The 19046-nt window shown below is 34.3% G+C and overlaps 1 protein-coding gene across 1 annotated transcript in view; it reads right to left on the minus strand.

The window, feature by feature from the left end:
• LOC129751182 (galactokinase-like) overlaps window positions 1–17174 on the minus strand; it is a 150756-nt gene extending 133582 nt beyond the window's left edge. The window contains exon 1 of the mRNA XM_055746535.1: window positions 17060–17174. The gene's annotated coding sequence lies outside the window, so the exon portion shown is untranslated. The remainder of the gene's footprint in view (window positions 1–17059) is intronic.
• Window positions 17175–19046: the final 1872 nt, after the last annotated feature.

A 19046-nucleotide genomic window follows, 5' to 3' on the forward strand; every position in this document is an offset into this window, starting at 1 on the left:
TGATTGCCGAAATGAAAAAAAACCTTAACATTACAGAACTCGGTATCATTTTTTGAACGCTCTAAGAAACAAAAATGACATCCTTAAAATGTTGCTGCATTATTAAAGACACTCCTCTTTACAAGCAAAAAAATTGATCAGAGGGTCTAGAACAACTTTTTTTAAAGATTTGCTAACAAAGTAAATAACATGAATTTTATAATTTGCACTAATAACCATTACCGAAAACATAAAATTTTCCATTTTTAAGTAAAGATGTGTTCAGATTTCATCAACAATAATTATTAATATATTTTTTTATAATTAAATATTCAATGTAGCTTTGTGCATTGTTAGCCAGAAAAAAACTGTAATAATGATGATAATCTTGCTGTTATGACGTTTCTGTTGATTGTGAGTTTTTAACATTCCTTTACGGTGAGGGTGTATACGACCCAAACTGGAATTTCTCAGAAGCGCTTACAGCTAGAAACACGAGATTTTCTGGACTTTTCCTAAAATGATAAGTTTTACAATTTCTCATTTTTGTATTTTGGAATAGGGTTTCCCGAGTCACCTGGCAAAAAAAAGGTCAATTAGTCGGTTAGAGTCATATAGACTCGAATTATTGTTATGGTTATAAAATCAAAATTACTGAACTGATGTTCATAAACTATACCATTTTAAAACTTCCAAATGTCTGCTATCAGATGGTTCTTAAATTTTTTGTTTTTATTTTATACTCTTCAGAGAACGACTCCAAAACCCAAAGGTCCTTGGAAAATGAGTGTTTGACTTGAAAGATAACTCATTTTGTCGAAGTCGTATTGGAAATAATTTTAATTGATAAGAAATCACTTAGATTGAGAGCTCATATGAAAACAATAAAACTGCTTGGTTTTTCAAACCACAGCTGGTTATTTGAAAGTTCTTCAAAAAAAAATTTGTCAATGATTTCATAACTATATTTTTTATGAGGATAAAGGAATTATGATGAAAAACAATGCCGTTCTGTTCAATTACATCAAATTTCAACCTATTGTGATGAAGTATTAATGAAGAGACTGATAGGGTGATCGATTCAAGTATTACATCATAGAATTTCAACATATTGAGGACCAAATCTGAGGTATATCGACCTTAACTTTAAGCTTTTTGTTACCCTGAGCATATCTACTCTGATACATGAAATTCATTTTTAAATTATATTATAGGAAATCAAATACGACTCTTCAAAAAACTCAAGATTTTTCCCACGGAATTTTTCAAGGACGGGCAATCGTTTTCAGGTCCATACAACACAAATACTGTTAAGTGAAAATGACGATGTTGCTGATTGGAATGAAATGAAAATTTCCACACGAAATTTTTGATGGACGGGCAATCGAATCAAGGTATAAAATTATGTATAAGAGGCCGGCAAAAGGGCTCGTTCATACAACACAAATACTATTTTAGTAATATTGACGACATTGTACATTGGATTGAGAAGAAAATATGCACATGGGAGTTTTGATGGACGGGTAATCGATTCCAGGTACCGTAATCCGGGGTAATATTGATCACTTTTTTCTGTTAAAGGGAATGTGGCATGTTTTATATTTTTGAATGTTGGTTAATCGCCGCAATGTATTGTTGTTGAATTTAATCGACGTTTTTCGGCGAGTTTTACAAATTAAAAACTGTTTTTTACCAGTTGTCCAGACGTTTCGAGCTACTTTGGAGTTCGCTCCTCTTCAGTAGACAAAATTACTGGCTTTCGTCCATACTAATTTGTTCTGGCTGGGAGCCAGAAGTTTTCTTGATCATAAATAATACAAAACAAATTCATAATATTAACATATGCTAGTTTATCAATCTTACCTTGATTTTGAATGTTTTATTTCAAAAATATTTATAATCGAAAAAAGAACTAAGATAATGCCTACATTTAGGGGCAAATATTATAATAATTGCTTAATAGTTTGAGCTTCAAAATACAAATGAAATCATTTCTTCACACATTACTTTAGGTTCTCCCACTATTTCTATTTTCATTTTTTCTTCAAAGTTAAAGATTTGATAAGGTTCTATCCATTTGTCCAGTACGGGCTTACTCTTGGAAAATGTTCATAGTTTTTAAATATATTATTTTTCATTAAATGACTATATAAATAGCACTTAAACTGTTCATGTACAAAGAAAAAAAGTTGTTCTATCACATTAAACAACTCGTTTGCTTCTATATGCTTTTTGGTATCACTTTTTTTTTTCCGGGATTTTAAGCCCAATGGATTTTTGGTATCATCAGGAGAGCTGTTTGTTGTGAGCCTTGAAGAAAAAGATAATTTAAGATTTTGAAATTGAATTTTTATTAACAAAATAAAAATTGAAATACAAACCAAATTTTGCCTATTGGATGCTCAATTAATAGGCTTTCAAACGTAGGAAACAGTTTTCAAATATTCAAACTATAGACAAGAAGTAATTAATGATAATGTGGGAAAGTTTATTGTTGGTCAAATTTATCCCGGTGACCAAAGTTAACCCGTTTTACGGTATCAAATTTAGTGAAAGAAGTCGTCTATAATACGAGTTCACTGTTTTTGTGCTATTGACGTTATTGTACATAAGATTGGAATAAAAATTTGTTTATGTGGGCTTAAAGACATGAGCAAATATATCGATGCATCGAGAAAAGGTCATTTTCATGAACCAGCCACAGTTTTTACGTCATTTTTGCGCAAATGAAACGTAAACATGTGCAAATTGAAGAACTGATTTGGGAAAGAAACAGTAACGTCATTTATGGTGGTGGGTTTTCAAGTTTGGATAAGGATAATCTTTCTGCGAAGGTTCTTCTTTTCAGTTTAAGGAATATTGAGAATTTGTTTGTTTGAAAAACATCATCTTACCTCATCACTTTTTCTTTGTTGCTGGCTAATTGAAGTTCGTACGAGATCAGCTAGTCATATAATTGTGTGTTGAAGTAAGGCCTCAGTAAGCATTGTTAATTTATTGACTATAATTTTTTTACGAAACTTCTAAGAACGAAGTGATTATTCTTTTTTAAATAACTTCCAAATTCTTGGAAACATTTTTAAACATCTCTGAATATTCCATTTTCTAGATTTGAAGTTGACGAGTAAAGTGAGTTCCAGCCAGATACTTTTGTAAATTTTTAATTTCTCATATATTAATACAAAATGTTTGGAAACATAAAAACACAAAGGTCTATACCTTTTTTTGGTTATTTAGTTCAAACAAATCTTAGCTCTAATGAATTTGCAAATTTTTTACAGTGTTGCCAGAATTAATTGTTCTTTATCGAATTGAATTTTTTTCCTGTTTTCAAATATTGTTAAACATTCAGGCGTTTGAAGGTCGCCTTAAAGTTGTCTAATAAACATGAAATTTTGCACTATTATATATTTTGACAAATGGGTCAATTTTAGGGGGTGGGACTAGTGACATTCAAGCTTTACAAACATCCGAATAACTGAGGGCCACCCTATTGAGCACTCACGAGTTTGGAGTAGTGCTCTGCTCCTTTAGTTTTTTTTTTTCAACCTTCAACGATCGACGTAAGCTTTTCCGTTATTGTCTAATGTTGAATTCTCAGATTTATTTTCCTTACAAATTGGCAATACAATATGAATTTTCGAAAAAATGTGAGAGTGAGAAATCCTTTTAATATTAAATTTATTAATTTAGGCGGCCTAAAATATACTATCACTGGGATACTGGTCCATGTCGTACGAGGCGTCTTATCCAGTACTTCCTAGAAACGTTTATCTCATATTTCTGTCTATTGGAAATCAATGAGGTTGTATCTGGGAGGGGAAGAATATCGGTCAAGGTCAATTATATCATGCAAATTTCAGAATTTGTTTTCGGTTCGGAATTGTGTAAGCCAATAATGTTTTGAATCTAAAGCGGTTTTGAATTCTTGCTGGTTTTTTTTTCAACTTTTTGACCTATTTTTTCTCTGGGAGGATATGCCAATAGTACGTATCGACAAACATGCATTTTCACAAGCTGTATTCTTCCATATTTATTTTCTTGTTTTGTCAATTTAGTAAATGATCTATTATTTAACAAATCTCTTTGCTATCCTGGTAACTCTATCAATAAAATCTCTACACATGTGATTCTTAAATGTAAATCTCTTTTATGTACACATCGCTTAAAGCCCAATGGGATTTTTTTTTTCTTTGGAAAAGATTGGCCAAGTTGAAATCTTATAAAAAATTGATTTACCTATATAAATTACATCAGTCATATTTGTAATATCAAATAAATTATTCGTATATTCCCTAGTATTAACACAAGTGTCCAGTGCCTTCTATCTTCAGTTTGGTAGCACCCTCTTGTGGAAGTAAATAGCCTTTCAGAATATTTAATAAAAGCCGTACAAATATCGTTTTCAAGGACAAATGTTCAAAACTATGTTTTTTTTTTTGTTTTTTGGTTCAATTAGCCGAAAGGCTTTCAAATTTCTCATTGTATCTAGTTTGAAGTCAAAACTGATATCGCATGTCGACAGTTCCTGTTTCACCCAATACGTGTAACCTTATGCACTCTTCAAAGCTGCATCTTAAATTTCACTTTAAAGAAACTCATAGTAGTTATCTGACCAGAGCACTAACTGGTCTGTAAAAAGAAACTTTGTTAATGAATCTCCTGTTTGGTTTAACTATGATTCTGAGGTAGTAGGTACTACCTATATTTTCCTTCCACCTAGTGTGTGATTGCCCTTTTTTTGTCTGACTACATTTCATTGGTATGTCTAAATCTAAGTACGAAAGTTATAAAAAAAATATCATTTCAAATTTAATTTTGAGAAGCGCAAATGCATGAAATCCCTATGTGGAGAGGCTTAATGTCAACTTTAATCAGATATTTTATGAGCCCTCGCTGAAGCATCCTAGTAAGAGCATTCTCTGATCATTGTAAGATCAAATCTCCTCAAGTAATTTACGATTCTCAAGATTCTTTCCAACTTATACGTAACTGTCTTTCGTTCGCTTTACAACTTTTCTGCACTCTGCCTATCATGTAGCAATTGAATCTAATTCTGGGAATTTAAACTAAAGTAACATACAGTCATTCTTCACCCCATAAATCCCTATGTGGATAGGCTTTATGCCATATTTTGTCAAGAGTACCCATGAGGGTAAGCTAAATGCCATGTTTAATGTAATGAATTTATTATCTTATCCTTTTCATAGGTTTTCAGATTTCTCAGGTATATGATGAAATCTGCAAAAAATGGCTAGGCACAATTTTTCCGTTTGTTTGGATAACGTGCCACTTTTAAGCCTAATCCTTTTCTGATATCTTAAACTTGAAATTGTTAAATTTCAAATTTCCCCGTGCGATTTGAAATTTGACAATTTACTACTTTAATAAGAAAAATGTGGCTACCAGTGTTTTAAGGAAATTTAAGAGTTCTTTTTACAGTTTCGGTGCAATTATATTGTTTATAAATGCACTTAGCACTTCATCCTCGAAACTGGCGGACTGTAAAGACCAGTCAAAAATCACTCTGAGGGGATCACTTTTACTTCCCACTGTGAGGGAATAACTTTGTTTGCCCGCTGATGGTTTTTTCGAATCGAGTTAAAACGCGTCAACATTTTGGTCCTTCGAGCCGGATTTCAACATTAAACTTACATAAATTTTTACATTTTCTTTACGTTATGCATTACAATTGGTATTCTACGTGATATAATTCAAAAATTTTCAATTCAATCAAATTAAATCTAACATCATGTAAGGGTTATGAGCCCATTTTTGATGAATAAAATAATTCTCATATATATGTAGGTAAGTAAATGCTGAGATTTTAGAAATATCTATAATATCATGTATTTTTTGCATGAAACTTAGGTTATTTAGAGTTATTTAATGCAATTTTAGGTTGGTTTGTCTATTCTCATTCTTTAGATAAAATCAGATCTAAGATAATTTAAAAACAAAAAGTTATTAACCTCAATAATCGCTTATGTAATACTGAAATTCGGCTCTATTGTTTTTGTTTTGCTGCTCCTGCAGGAAAATATAACGGAACTAATTGTGAACAAAATCCAACTATTCAACGTGTCGGTCCTAATTATTTTACCGATTTGCGATGACAAAAAAAACTTGTGCGCCATAAAGTGAATCTGTTTTTGATTGGTCATAATTAGTTGTACCAGTAGCAGCAGCAAATGCTGAAAACGAATGTTAACGATAACGTACTATATTAAAAGCTCTTTGATTCCATCTATTGTTGTTTATGATGTACATACATATATAGCTCCCAATTCATTCGAATAATAATGCAAAATATTTTCCACCACATTACACGCCTTGGCCAGGGGACATATCTCTACCAATTGATCCAAACTTGCAAAACCCAATCATAAACCAGAGAACTATGCCCCTGGACTGGACTCGGGATGACTCACTGACCCGGCAGTAGAAATTCATTAATGCATCCAATTAAATACCTAGCAGTAGGTATTCCAGGGGTGGTGTTTGGGTTTGTATTATTCAGTCAACAATATTATCAACAACCGGTATCGCCTGTGTGGCATTATTCATGAAGAGAGCAACTAATTTAAATTCAATTTATTTTAATCGAAAATAGAGCTTTGCCTGACGAATGCGCACTCTGACAAACACATTCAGGTGTATGTGCTGTGGGCTTTGATCGGAATTAATGGTGAGGCTGTAATAATTTATTGTTCATTTTGCAGCTAGAATTAAATGCAAGTTCCGGCAAATAGCTCTGGGATTATTCGTTTTTGAAATTCAACAGCTCCTGGAGGAGAGAATAATTGATTCGTTATTTTTCCTGGGCTATCATCACTGGGGCAACAATAATGTGAGCTGTTTGTCAGATAAAACTATTTATTCATCATTATTTTTTACATGTCTTTATGATATCCAAAGCAGGGCTTTACTTGGATTTCCGGCAAACACAAATAAATCTTGTAAGTTAACGGTCGAATTTGCAACTTGAGATTGATATAACCTGATGCTTAAATCAGTGCTGCAAATTTTCAGTGTTAGTTTGAAATTATCAGCTGAATTTACTGCAGTGTATCGGTCAGTTCAATTCCAACTAGATTCATACGAGAAGGAACAGAAAGTTCAATCCCAAAAGCACTCTGCACACTCATTCACCAATTGGCAACATCGGTGGTCAGTATAAATTCAGACTTTTCGCATTTTCATGAGGATATGCTTAATCTTCATTTTCAGTTTCAAGCAAACATTGCTGACAGTGAATGGAGCTCCATTCTTATATCATTAAGTTTAGTTGGATGGTGACAAAGCTTGTTCGACTCGCTAGAATTGCGGAAATTTAATAATTACTGCTGAGTTCGCTATTCTTGAAGGATTTTGATAAAAAAAACGTCTTTTACAAATGATGTGAAGGGAGGGAAGGTTTAGAAATGAGTGTTCAGGTTGGTGAGACGAACGCTGGCGAGAAACAAAACTATGACGAAATATGTCAAAATTATGACACAAATATGACATAAAGCTGGCAATAAAATGACAAAACATGAAATGTGTTAAAAGTATGACAAAATTATGTAAAAAAAAAATCTGACAAATATGACTGAAGTTTACAATACAATGAAATAAAAACTAACACAACTCTGTCGAAAATATGACAAATGTGATAAAAATATGACACTATTTTAACCAAATAATTACAAAAATGAGAAAAAATGGCAAAAAATATGACAAATGTCGTGAACAATTGACAGAAATATGACCAATATTACACAAATATGACAAGCGTGATAAAAATATGACAAAAATATGACAATAAAATGACAAAATCATGATATAAAATTGTGATAAAAATCATCCAAATTTATATATTTTAAAAATTTAAATTAAATGAACTAAAATCTAACTAAGTCGTCCAACTATTTAAAAATATGATAAAGCGGTTAAATATTATAAATGTGGTATCTTCCAGATTGTTGTCATTTTTCACCATATTTTTCATTTTATTGTCGATTTTTTTTATGATTATTTTGTCAAATTCATAAGATTTATGTCTTTACTTTTATCACATTAGTCATATTTATGACAGAAAATTCTCGAAATTTTTTAAATTTATGTCATATTTGTCAGATTTTGTCATAATTTTGTGTTTTTTTTGGGTCATTTTTTGACATTGAATTGTAAAAATTTTGCTATTTTTCTGTGTTATTTGTTATATTTTTGTCATATTGTCGTGTTTTGTCATTTTATTATCATTTTTTTGTATTATTTATGACATAATTTTGTCATATTTGTTATATTGTTGTCATTTTATTGTCAAATTTTAGTCGTATTGTCAAATTTTGCTCATACTATTGTCATAATTTTGTCATGTTTTCAATATATTTATCACATTTTGTCATAATTTTGTCATTTTTAACCACATTTGTCAAGTTTTTGACATATTTGTCAGATTTTCGTAATATGTTTACTTGAGGCTCGGTCATTCGGCCGAAAGTCATGAGGTCGAATGCCATTCGGCCGAAGGTCATTCAGCCGATGGACGTTAGGCCGAATGGGCTATCTGGCCGAACAGGCCACTAGGCCGAATGGGTTATTCGGCCGACGGTTATCCAGCTGAATGCTGAAGCTGAATGCCGAAAGGACGCAAGGCCGAATGATCACTAGGCCGAATGGTCATGAGGCCGAATGGTTATTAGGCCGAATGGTCATAAGACCGAATGGTCATAAGGCCGAATAGTCGCAAGGCCGAATGGTCGCAAGGCCGAATGGTCGCAAGGCCGAATGGTCCCAAGGCCGAATGGTCGCAAGGCCGAATGGTTATTAGACAGAATGGTCGTAAAGCCGAATGGTCGCAAAGCCGAATGGACAAATCCGGCTTTGCATCCATTAGGCCTAACTACTGCCTAACATGCAAGAAAGAGATAATATGTCTCATAGACCTAGCATAAATTCGGCCCAACGACCATTCAGCCTAACAACCAACCGCCTAGTTGCTATTCGGCCTAACGACCTTATAGCATCCATTCGGCCTTACGACTTTTCGGCCCAACGACCTTTTGGCCTAGCATCCATTCGCCCTTACAACCGTTTGGCCCGACGACTATTCGGCCTCACGATCATTCGGCCTAGCATCCATTCGGCCTTACGACCTTTCGGCTTTACGTCCTTTCGGCCTTACGACCTTTCGACCTTGCGACCATTCGGCCTAATGACCATTCGGCTTAATGACCATTCGGCCTAATGACCGTTCGGCCAAATGACCATTCGGCCTAATGACCATTCGGCCAAATGACCATTCGGCTTAGTGACCTTTCGACCTAACGACCATTCGGCCTAGTGACCATTCGGCCTAGTGACCATTCGGCCTAGTGACCATTCGGCCTAGTGACCATTCGGCCTAGTGACCATTCGGCCTATCGTCCATTCGGCCTGATGACCATTCGGCCTAGTGACCATTCGGCCTAACATCCATTCGGCCAAATAATATTCGGCCAAATAATATTCGGCCAAATAATATTCGGCCAAATAACCTCCGGCTTAATGTCGCATTCGGCCTATTGTCCTATTCGGCCGAACATCCGTCGGCCTTTTGACCCATTCTTTCTAGCGACCTTCGGCCTAACATCTTTCGGCCTATCGGCCTTCGGCCGAATGTCCGGCCCCTTGTTTACTTCATTGGTCATATGTTTGACATGGTTAAATGCCATAAATTCAATCCTCAACAAATTTATATTCATCTATTATCCTGTCTCCCCTTAGGGTAGGGATACCAAACGTACTCTTTTAAGAGTACATGTACTCTTTTTGGTTCGAGAAATGAGCGTGAGTTCTTCTTGTAAAATTTGATTGAATGTACTTTTTTTTGTTGTTGAAAGACATTATATCAAATAAATTTGATATAATTTTTGAAGTATGTGTTCTCACATGTAGAAGAACTCCAGAAAAATATCCATTCCTAATGCAATTGTTATACTGATCTTCTGTTTTGCCTCTTTTGTAAAATTTCCAAACGATTGAAATCAATAGAAGGGATGGATAACGAATCGATTAGAATCGAGGTTTTTGGTAAAAAAATAAGTTTAATGTTTGATTCACATAGCATTTCAATAAAAAAAATCCAATAACTTGCTTATATATTTTCAGTTTCTTGAAAGGTTTAAGTTTAATTAAATAGAAAATAGAAATATAGCGACATTTGCATCAGTGCCCGATTTTTGAATAGGTTTAAATTCCAACAAAACATGGAAAATATCGAAAAATTTAAATTTAAGAAGCCATTCCCTGCATTTAGCATCGCTTATTTCTAAGTTCTCGGTGCTAATTAAATTACTAACAAAGTTAAAATTAGAGAACTTTTATCAAATCCATAAAATGTTGAGTAAAAATGAGCCATCTACCAATCTAAGCGCTTATCCATAATGACAGAAATATATAAAAAAGATATAAGAAACACATATTGAGATTGGTGAGGCAAATAGAAATTCGTTGCAGCTTTTTTTACTTTTCTATAGAAAAACTCAGCACATCTTGAAATTAATTGTAAACGTTTAAGATAAAAATTCATGTCGGAACCAAACAAAATCAACAAAACTATTGTTGTATGTATAAGGAATGCTCAGTTTGTTGAAATTTGAAAACCTTTTCAATGAAAAACTTTCTTAAAGACTTAATAAAAGTTTTTATAATGATCATTTTCAAGAAACAAAATTTCTTACTCACGCATTGGTCGGTGATTTAATCAAACCAATTTGACATTTGAGCGTTCATTAATTTTTTTTGTTTTCCATTACTTGAGAACACAACTTTTAAACGTCACACTAATGAGAAAAGTTTTGATAAATGGTGTGTATAGTAGACTGAGTCGATTTGCGGTCATTTTTAAATTTCTAAAACCCAGGGGTAAGAATAGCACCGTTTTGGCACTACTCTCGTCAATGATGTTTTGCGGAATTTTTCTTCAGAAACATCTTCAACATTCTTGTTTCATCTGTGGACTGCTGATGAATTTTGTGCAAATTTATAAATTCGTTTTGGAAAATTTTCCGTGAAACAACTTTGTCCATGATCGTTACTTCGTATTTTATTAGCCAAAAAAAGTGTTAGTTGTAAAGTAGGGGTATATCTACGGCATTGAAAAACGATCAATTCAACTGACATCACTGCTGGTGCCTAGCGAGGTATTGCATAACTTTTTTTCAAGCAATATTTCGTTAGGCACCAAAAGTGATGTCAGTTGAATTGATTGTTGATTGTTTTTCAATGCCAAAAGACATGCCCCTATTCAACAGCTACAGATGGTATGTGCGAAAAATTGGAGAACGGTTGCAATAGACCAAGTGAATTTCAGGAATTATGTTCATCAAGTTATGTTGTGAGACGGAATACTTCACCCATAGAAGAGGATGCAAAAGTCCAATGCCTATTTAGCAAATCTTTGAGCCGAAAATGCGCTGAAGTATGCACTGTGCCCAATGATATGTTTAAAAAAGCACTACTGGCACAAGGACTCCAGCTTCCAACCAAAATGATGCATGACCACAACATTCAAGCGGACAGTGCAATGCCGGTGGACGCAAATCGAATCATCGCCGGTCGCGTTTTTTTCTTATGCCAATGATGCTATGTTATAGACTGTTTCAATTACTCCAATTCATAAGGCTGAAAACATACAACGAGTGAAAAATTATGTGCTGTACCAAACTGTGCGACATACAATCTCTGAAGATTAACATGGGTTCATGAAAAGAAGATCGACGACCACCTCATGACATACGTATCGAAATTAGTTGACAGGCTTGATAAACGTAAACAAGTTGACGCCGTGTACGTAGATCTGAATAAGGCTTTCGACAAGTTACCGCATGATTTGGCTGTTGAAAAATTGCGGCTGTTGGGGTTTCCAGATTGGCTCTGCAATCGGATAACCTCTTACTTCGTAGGCCGAACTCCTTTCTTACGTCTGAGCTCTGTTTAATCGACACTTTACCTCGGGAGTGCCTCAGGGAAGTCACCTGTGTCCTTAGATATTCCTCCTCTTCATCAACGATTTGAATGCTATTCTTGAGTTATAAAAACAGCTGTACGCCAACGACCTCAAAATTTACGAACAATTAGTCGACTGCTGCGCTCTCCAAAAGAATATTGACAGTCTGCTTGATTGGTGCCATCAAAACGGCATGACTCCGAATATTACCAAATGTACTACTATCACGTTCACTCGACAATAAAGTTCCATCACTTTCGAGTACAAAATGTCAACGACTAACTTGATTCGCACATCGGTCGTCAAAGACCTTGTTATCACTATAAACAACAAGCTAAACTTCTTCCAGCATATTTCCATGACAGTAGCCAAAATTTTCGCGATTCTTGGCTTCATACAACGGAACACGCAATTTTTAAGTGACTTCTTCAGTCTGAAATCACTGTATTGTGCTCTTGTGCGTAGCTTTCTCTAATTTGGAGCACAAATTTAGGCACCATATCAGGCGGTGAGATTGAAAAAAAGAGAGAGTACAACGATGCTTCGTCAGATGCGCTCTACGCCAGCTACCTTGGAACGACGCCCTTTAATATCCGCTTTACGAACAACGTTGCTTGCTACTATGTAAATCTACCGACGCTGGCATCAAGGCGCATATTCTTAAGACGACTCTTCATTTTCGACATCTTGCAGAATAACGTGGATTGTCCAGAATTGTTATCACTTCTATCGTTTAATGCTCCTCCAAGAACTACCCTGAATTGCTGAGACTCTCTCATCGGCGAACTTAATTTGATTCTAATATTTAGAAATCTGATTTCAAATCTAGAATAGGATTACACTCGATTGACATATAGGCTGAATTTTGGGTGTAGGTAAATAAAAAATAATAATTCCCAAATCTCTGATTTTTAAACATTGATATCAATCAGCGCTTTTTGTCAAGTAACTTATATAAATTTTCTATATTATAAACAGTGTTACCATATTAAGTTAGACTGTTGATAAGGCATCAGTTGATTGTTAATAAACATTTCAGATCGAATGAAGGTCTCACTCAGGATTTGAAAACAAATGATTTCCTTAGCTAGTTGGTTTTTTAACTACCATTCTCTTCAAGATTCAGATAAGAACACGATTCAGAAAATTAATTCAAAATCAGTTGCTTTGAACTGGTATTTCAAATTTAAAATATCTTAAACTAAAAAACATGCTTCAAATATGACTACATTTGGTATTAACGATGGACGTAAGCGTCGTTACGCCTGTGTAAGGTAGGTTTTTGGACCATATGGGTTTATGGAAATACTATTCTTAACAGCTTTTTTTACAGCCCCCTAATTTTGCTGAGAATTTGTGTTTTTTTATGAAAATTCATGACTTATTTTTAAAGATAATCCATAGAGTGGCAATTTTAATAAGGCGTTCAGGGATATTTTACAGCGGATAAAATTAGCCCTAACAAGTTTTTTCTATTCAATTACTTTGTTTTAATAAGATTTTTTTTATCATCCTATAACAAGACCCCTGACTTTTCGTGAACAAATGAAGTATGCTTTTCTTTCAAATACGGTCTTGAACACTAAGAAATAGTTCGTTTTGCACAAAAGCAAGGCCGGATTAAGGGGGGGGGGCAAAGGGGGCAATTGCCCCGGGCCCCCCGTCCCAGGGGGCCCCCCGAGGGAAAATTTTCAACATTTCTTTGTTCATACTACTAAAATTTATACAAATCTATCAAAAGAAATCCAAACTATAAAATCGGAATAAAAACTTGAAAAACTAAAGAGGCCCCCGGGAAATAATGTCTAGAATAGTTTTTCTGCGGCATAAGGGGCGCCCCTAGAGTTAGAACTTTAGCAGTGAAGAAGTTCACCCGTATTTTCGGGCTAAAAATATCAAAATCTTGGTATTGAATTTCAAAATTTTCAACCCAAAATCTGGACAAAAATAATGTGCACCGAATTCGAAACAAGAATTTGAGGCAAAACACCTCCAATTTTAATTTTTTTTTATCAAAACATGTCAGTCAGAATATTCTGTACAGAACAAGAAAAAAAAGGAAAACATCTCTACAATTTCATTGCATACAAACGTCTTGCACAATAATAATGTTTATTATTATGTTAACTTTCCAAGTAGCGGTTACTGTACTAAAATAGCAGCTAATTTAGCCAAAATTGGTTCACAGTGCTAAGATAGAACTGAGAAGCTTTATGATAAACATTTCAGAATTTTATTCGGGTAGTATTCGTGTTTATACCGGGTAATATTTTAACTTTTCACTTTTCAATCATTATTATTGAAATTGGCGTTGGTTTATAAATTCTGAACCCATTTCCCTCCCTATTTTTGAAAATAAAATGTTTGAAAAAAACTTAAGTTGGCTAAATTGGACCAATCGACCAAAAAACCGAGTTTCTTCATTGAATTTGCGTCCCATTTTTTTAGACGTGAAATTTGTATTAAACTTTCGTATTGAAATTTCAACTGATTTGGATTTCTTATCTGACTTTTTCCAATGATAACTGATTCTGTGTTTTAAACATATAATCTCTATTCTAAAAACCTTTTCAATCGATGAATTTTTTCACTTTTACCCCTTTGGCTTTGAGGGCATCGATTGAAACTTTTGTCACATTGAGAATAACAAGTTGATAACAATTTTTTTACAGATCAGAATGGTTTGAAAAGGTTTTTTTTGAGTACCGTAAAACGGGGTAACATTGATCACCGGGGTAGCTTTGATCAACATGAAATTGTGCCAAATAATCATCAATAACTAAGTCTATAGTTTGAATTTTTGAAAACTGTTTTCTACGTTTGAAAGCCAATAAATTGAGTATCGAATAGGCAAAATTTAGTTTGTATTTGAAATTTGTTTCCTGCTAGTAAAAATGTTATTTCAAAATCTTAAAATATCTATCTTTTCCAAGGCTCGCAAACAAACAGCTCTCCTGATGATACCAAAAAGCATTTAGAAGCAAACGAGTTGTTGAATGTGAAAGAACAACTTTTTTTCTTTGTATTTGTGTAGTTGTAGTGCTATTTTTATAGGCATTTAGTGATAAACTTTTTATATTTAAAAATAAAGGACGTTTTCCAAGAGTAAGCCCGTATTGGAAAAATGGCTATGAACCCTATCAAATGGTTAACTTTGAAGAAAAAATGAAAATGGAAATAGTGGGTGAGCCTAGAAGAACGTGTGAAGGTAAAATTTCATTTGTATTTTGAAGCTAAAACTATTTAGCAATTGTTATAACTTTTGCCCCTAAATGTATGCAGCATCAGTGCTCTTTTTTCGATTATAAATTTTTTTAAAAGAAAACGTTAAAAACTAGGTCAAATTAATGAACAAGCATTTAAAATTTTATTATTATGGTTTTTTGTATTCTTTATGATCAAGAAAACTCGATAAAACCGTCAAAATAGAGACTGATCAATGTCACCCCAAAGCATCAAATTCTGAACAGAGACTAAATCGATTTTTAAATCAAATTTAAAGAAGTCTAATAAATTTCTGCAACCATGTTTTACGTTCATAGGAGCCCAGTACTGGTTTTAAAAGTATTAAACATGCCACATTTCCCTTAACAGAAAAAATAATCGAAAAATATTGAAAAAAGTGATCAATCTTACCCCGGATTACGGTATCAAAGATAAAAAAAGATTCAAATCACTTTTGGTGCAATTGCTGCTTGGGCTTTGATTGTAACTTTGAATCTTTTTTTTTTTTTTAATTTTATTCATATTTTGTTACCCAAAACTAGATTTGAAATTATAATTTAGATTTGAGACACTGAATTTTGGTTCTAAATATAACCTGATTTGAGGTGATCAATTTTTAAACTCTTATATCTGTATCTCTATGGAATTTGAAATTAATTATTTTGTTATTTTTTTTTCGTTTTGTATGCTATGCTTCAAACCTTCATGATACTTCCTAATTGTCATTAGGTAAATATTTCTCGATGAAGCACAAACCAGACGATCAATGATGAAATGAAAATCATTCAAACTATCTTTTCGGTCATTTTTCTAAATCAGTGAATTTTAGTTGGTGATAAGGGTATTAAAAAAATGAGAATTAAATTTTGCAGCTCAAATCAGAGCTTTCATTTTTGAGAAAATTCTAAACTCTTTCCTTCCGCAATGTTTGCACGTGTATTACTAACAATTTTTTATCTTCTACGCAGAAAACATGGCTTTTTGAAGACAATATACTGAACTCGTCTCTAGTTCTTTTACACGTTGAAAAGGTTTTGTATTCTCTAGAATAGCATTTGAAAAAAAAATCGAATCATAGGGGCCCCCCGATTAAAATTGCCCCGGGCCCCCCGATGGCTTAATCCGGCCCTGCACAAAAGTTACTGCTATGAAACTTCTGGGGAAGCCGCAAAATGCCTTAAAATCGTTTTATTTCAACTCCATGGGGCATTCTTAAAAGGGTAAAACAAGGATGCTCCAGAGAACAAAAATTCAAAGAAACAAAATTGGTCTCGACAAAAGCTGTTGGGGAGACTTGAGCATGTACTCCATAAATAGTGTTCAGGAACCATACATTAGAGACGTCGGGATGCATGGATGCCTTCGTGAATACTAGAGTAAGTTAAACTCGATGCTTGTTTTGATAGGCTTAGGTATTTTTAGTATTAGTTATATGTTTTGGCTCTCGCCTGGAGAGTTCTTTCAATCATTTTAACATCTAAAGAAGTGGTTTGAACCTTGGTGATAGATTTTCGCATTTTGATGGGTCATACTTCAAAAATTTTCGATCTTTGCATGAAATTCATGTAATTTTCATATCACGTAAGGTACTGTAGGGATGCCGACAATCACTTGTAGAATAACTAATTTGAACTTAAAAGCCACTTCAAGCATTGCAAATTAAATACCGATTATGATTCCTCAAAGTAGGACACCTTTAGTGAATTCACAGTATTGAAAACTTCCTTCGGCCAGAACTTTGCATAATTAAACTACAAGTTATTGATTCCTCAGACTATCTTATCAACATTGGACAATGCTATTGTGCAACCATGATAACACTCTGTGAATGTAAACAGCACTTCCGATAACACCTTAACAACAGACTGGCTGACTACTTACCGCTGTTATCTGAACACGGGAAATAATCCGTCCAAACTTTAGGGTACACACACGTTCGTTTTCCGGAAACTGACACACCTGAAATGATGCACTGGCAGAAGAAAACTGAAAATCTTCAATCTTTCAGCGAACATGCTCGGGGCGGCCCTTATCGGCTTCGCGCCATTCCACCAGTCCACCAGTCCCAATACATAAGTGATTGTTTTGGTTTTGGCATCATCATCATCATCATATGTGCGGCTGATTTTGTTTTTGTTTTGGTTTCTCAACTTCTCACTGATAACCCGTGTTGATCTTCGGGGCCTCGGCTAATCTGTCCCGTGAGAAGATGGCAAGATGGCACATTTCCCGGTGAAATCTCTGTTCAGTGGAACGGTTTGTTTGTGACCGACGAAAACGACGATGGACGTTGAGTCCGAGTTGAGCCTAATCGAATCTGAAATGCATTGTCCGTCAGTAGTCGTGTTGTAGGTTCGAGTCGTTTAGATGATTCCAACTGATAATAATTTGATATGTTGGCGCCTTCAAGTGATTACTGCACTCTCAGCTTGAGGGACTTTAAAGAAACTCAGAAATCTTGAAGCAGTAATATAGGGTGTTTCATTACGTCTAAGCATGATTTAACCCAACGCTGCTCATTCCGGATGATGCTCAAATAGCTGATTCTCGTTATTTGTTATTGTTTACAGTTTAACTTAAACCTCTGTGTATGGTTGTCTCCAGATTCACAATTTTCGTGAAAATGAGAAGCATTTCCCCGGAAAAGTGTCAAGATTTCGTCCACAAATGGTGTGCATTGAGATAATAGGCGAAAATGGAAGAAGTAGGCATTGGAGAAATGCAACTTCGTGGATTTAAAAAACCTAGGCGGAAACCGGGTCCGGTGGACAAAACTTTGGACCGGGAAGTCATGCGTTCTTACGCAAGTAAGAAGAATGCCCTAAGTTTGGGATGTGGACAAAACGTGAGATTCCCTTTCAGCATCGTGCAAAGATAGGATTGAGTCTTAAAGCATATAAGAAGCTTGTTTGCAGTCTTGTGTGAAAAATCGGTGTGCGATATCATTTACAATAAAACCTGTTCAAATTCCAATACGAAACGCTTCTGGATGACCACTAACGCATTTTTGGGAATGTCCAAAGACCAAAGGAGAGGCTGCTTAAACGTTCTTAAATATTTATAGTATACATCAACAAAAACAAAAATTTAAAAAAATATATACAAAGACTAAAAATGACGAAAATGATGAATTTCATCAAATAAAAAAAATCAATATACGTTTTACTCATTGCGTTTCACAAGACAATTTGCGACCAAAATACAATTTTTGAACAGCCATAACTTTTTTGTTTTCAGTCCAACCGAGTTGCAGTTTTGAAGTGAAATGTTAGTCTTGATTGATATTTAAATAAAATCAATACAGTCAAGCATTCGATTGGTAAAGAAAAAAATGTTTGATGATAAATTAGTTTGCTATGCTTCTTCAGAACACTATGTCTCAGAACCCCTTTCACACTTGAGATGCAGTGCAACCCCTTCCTGTTGTCCGATTCCGCTCAAATTTGACATACGGCCTTCTGATGATTCCCTTTAACCATTATAGACTTTTTTGCAGGTATTTTGATTTTAAAGTAGGTATTTATTAAGACAAAGTTGATGAATTAAATGAAACATATCCTAAATTATGATTTTTATTACAGATTGATCCGAGAATAGCTTTTAACACGATGATACAAACAACATGTTTTGTTCAGCAAAGTTTAAGAGCACAAATCCACATCTTTTGATGGCATTGGTCTAAAAAATAGTTACGCTTGGTACACATTTTGGTCAGTTGAATACACAATTTTTGGTCCAAAAATTTTTTTTTCATGAAATTAGCTTACCTATGCTCCATTTTGATACCAATTCGGTTTATTTTTTTCATTTTTAACGTGTAGGGGAACTGGGGGTATAATGCCCATTGTGGGCAAAACGCCCCACTGCG

The sequence above is a fragment of the Uranotaenia lowii genome, chromosome 3 (genome assembly GCF_029784155.1).
Source record: "Uranotaenia lowii strain MFRU-FL chromosome 3, ASM2978415v1, whole genome shotgun sequence".
Classification (NCBI taxonomy): domain Eukaryota; kingdom Metazoa; phylum Arthropoda; class Insecta; order Diptera; family Culicidae; genus Uranotaenia; species Uranotaenia lowii.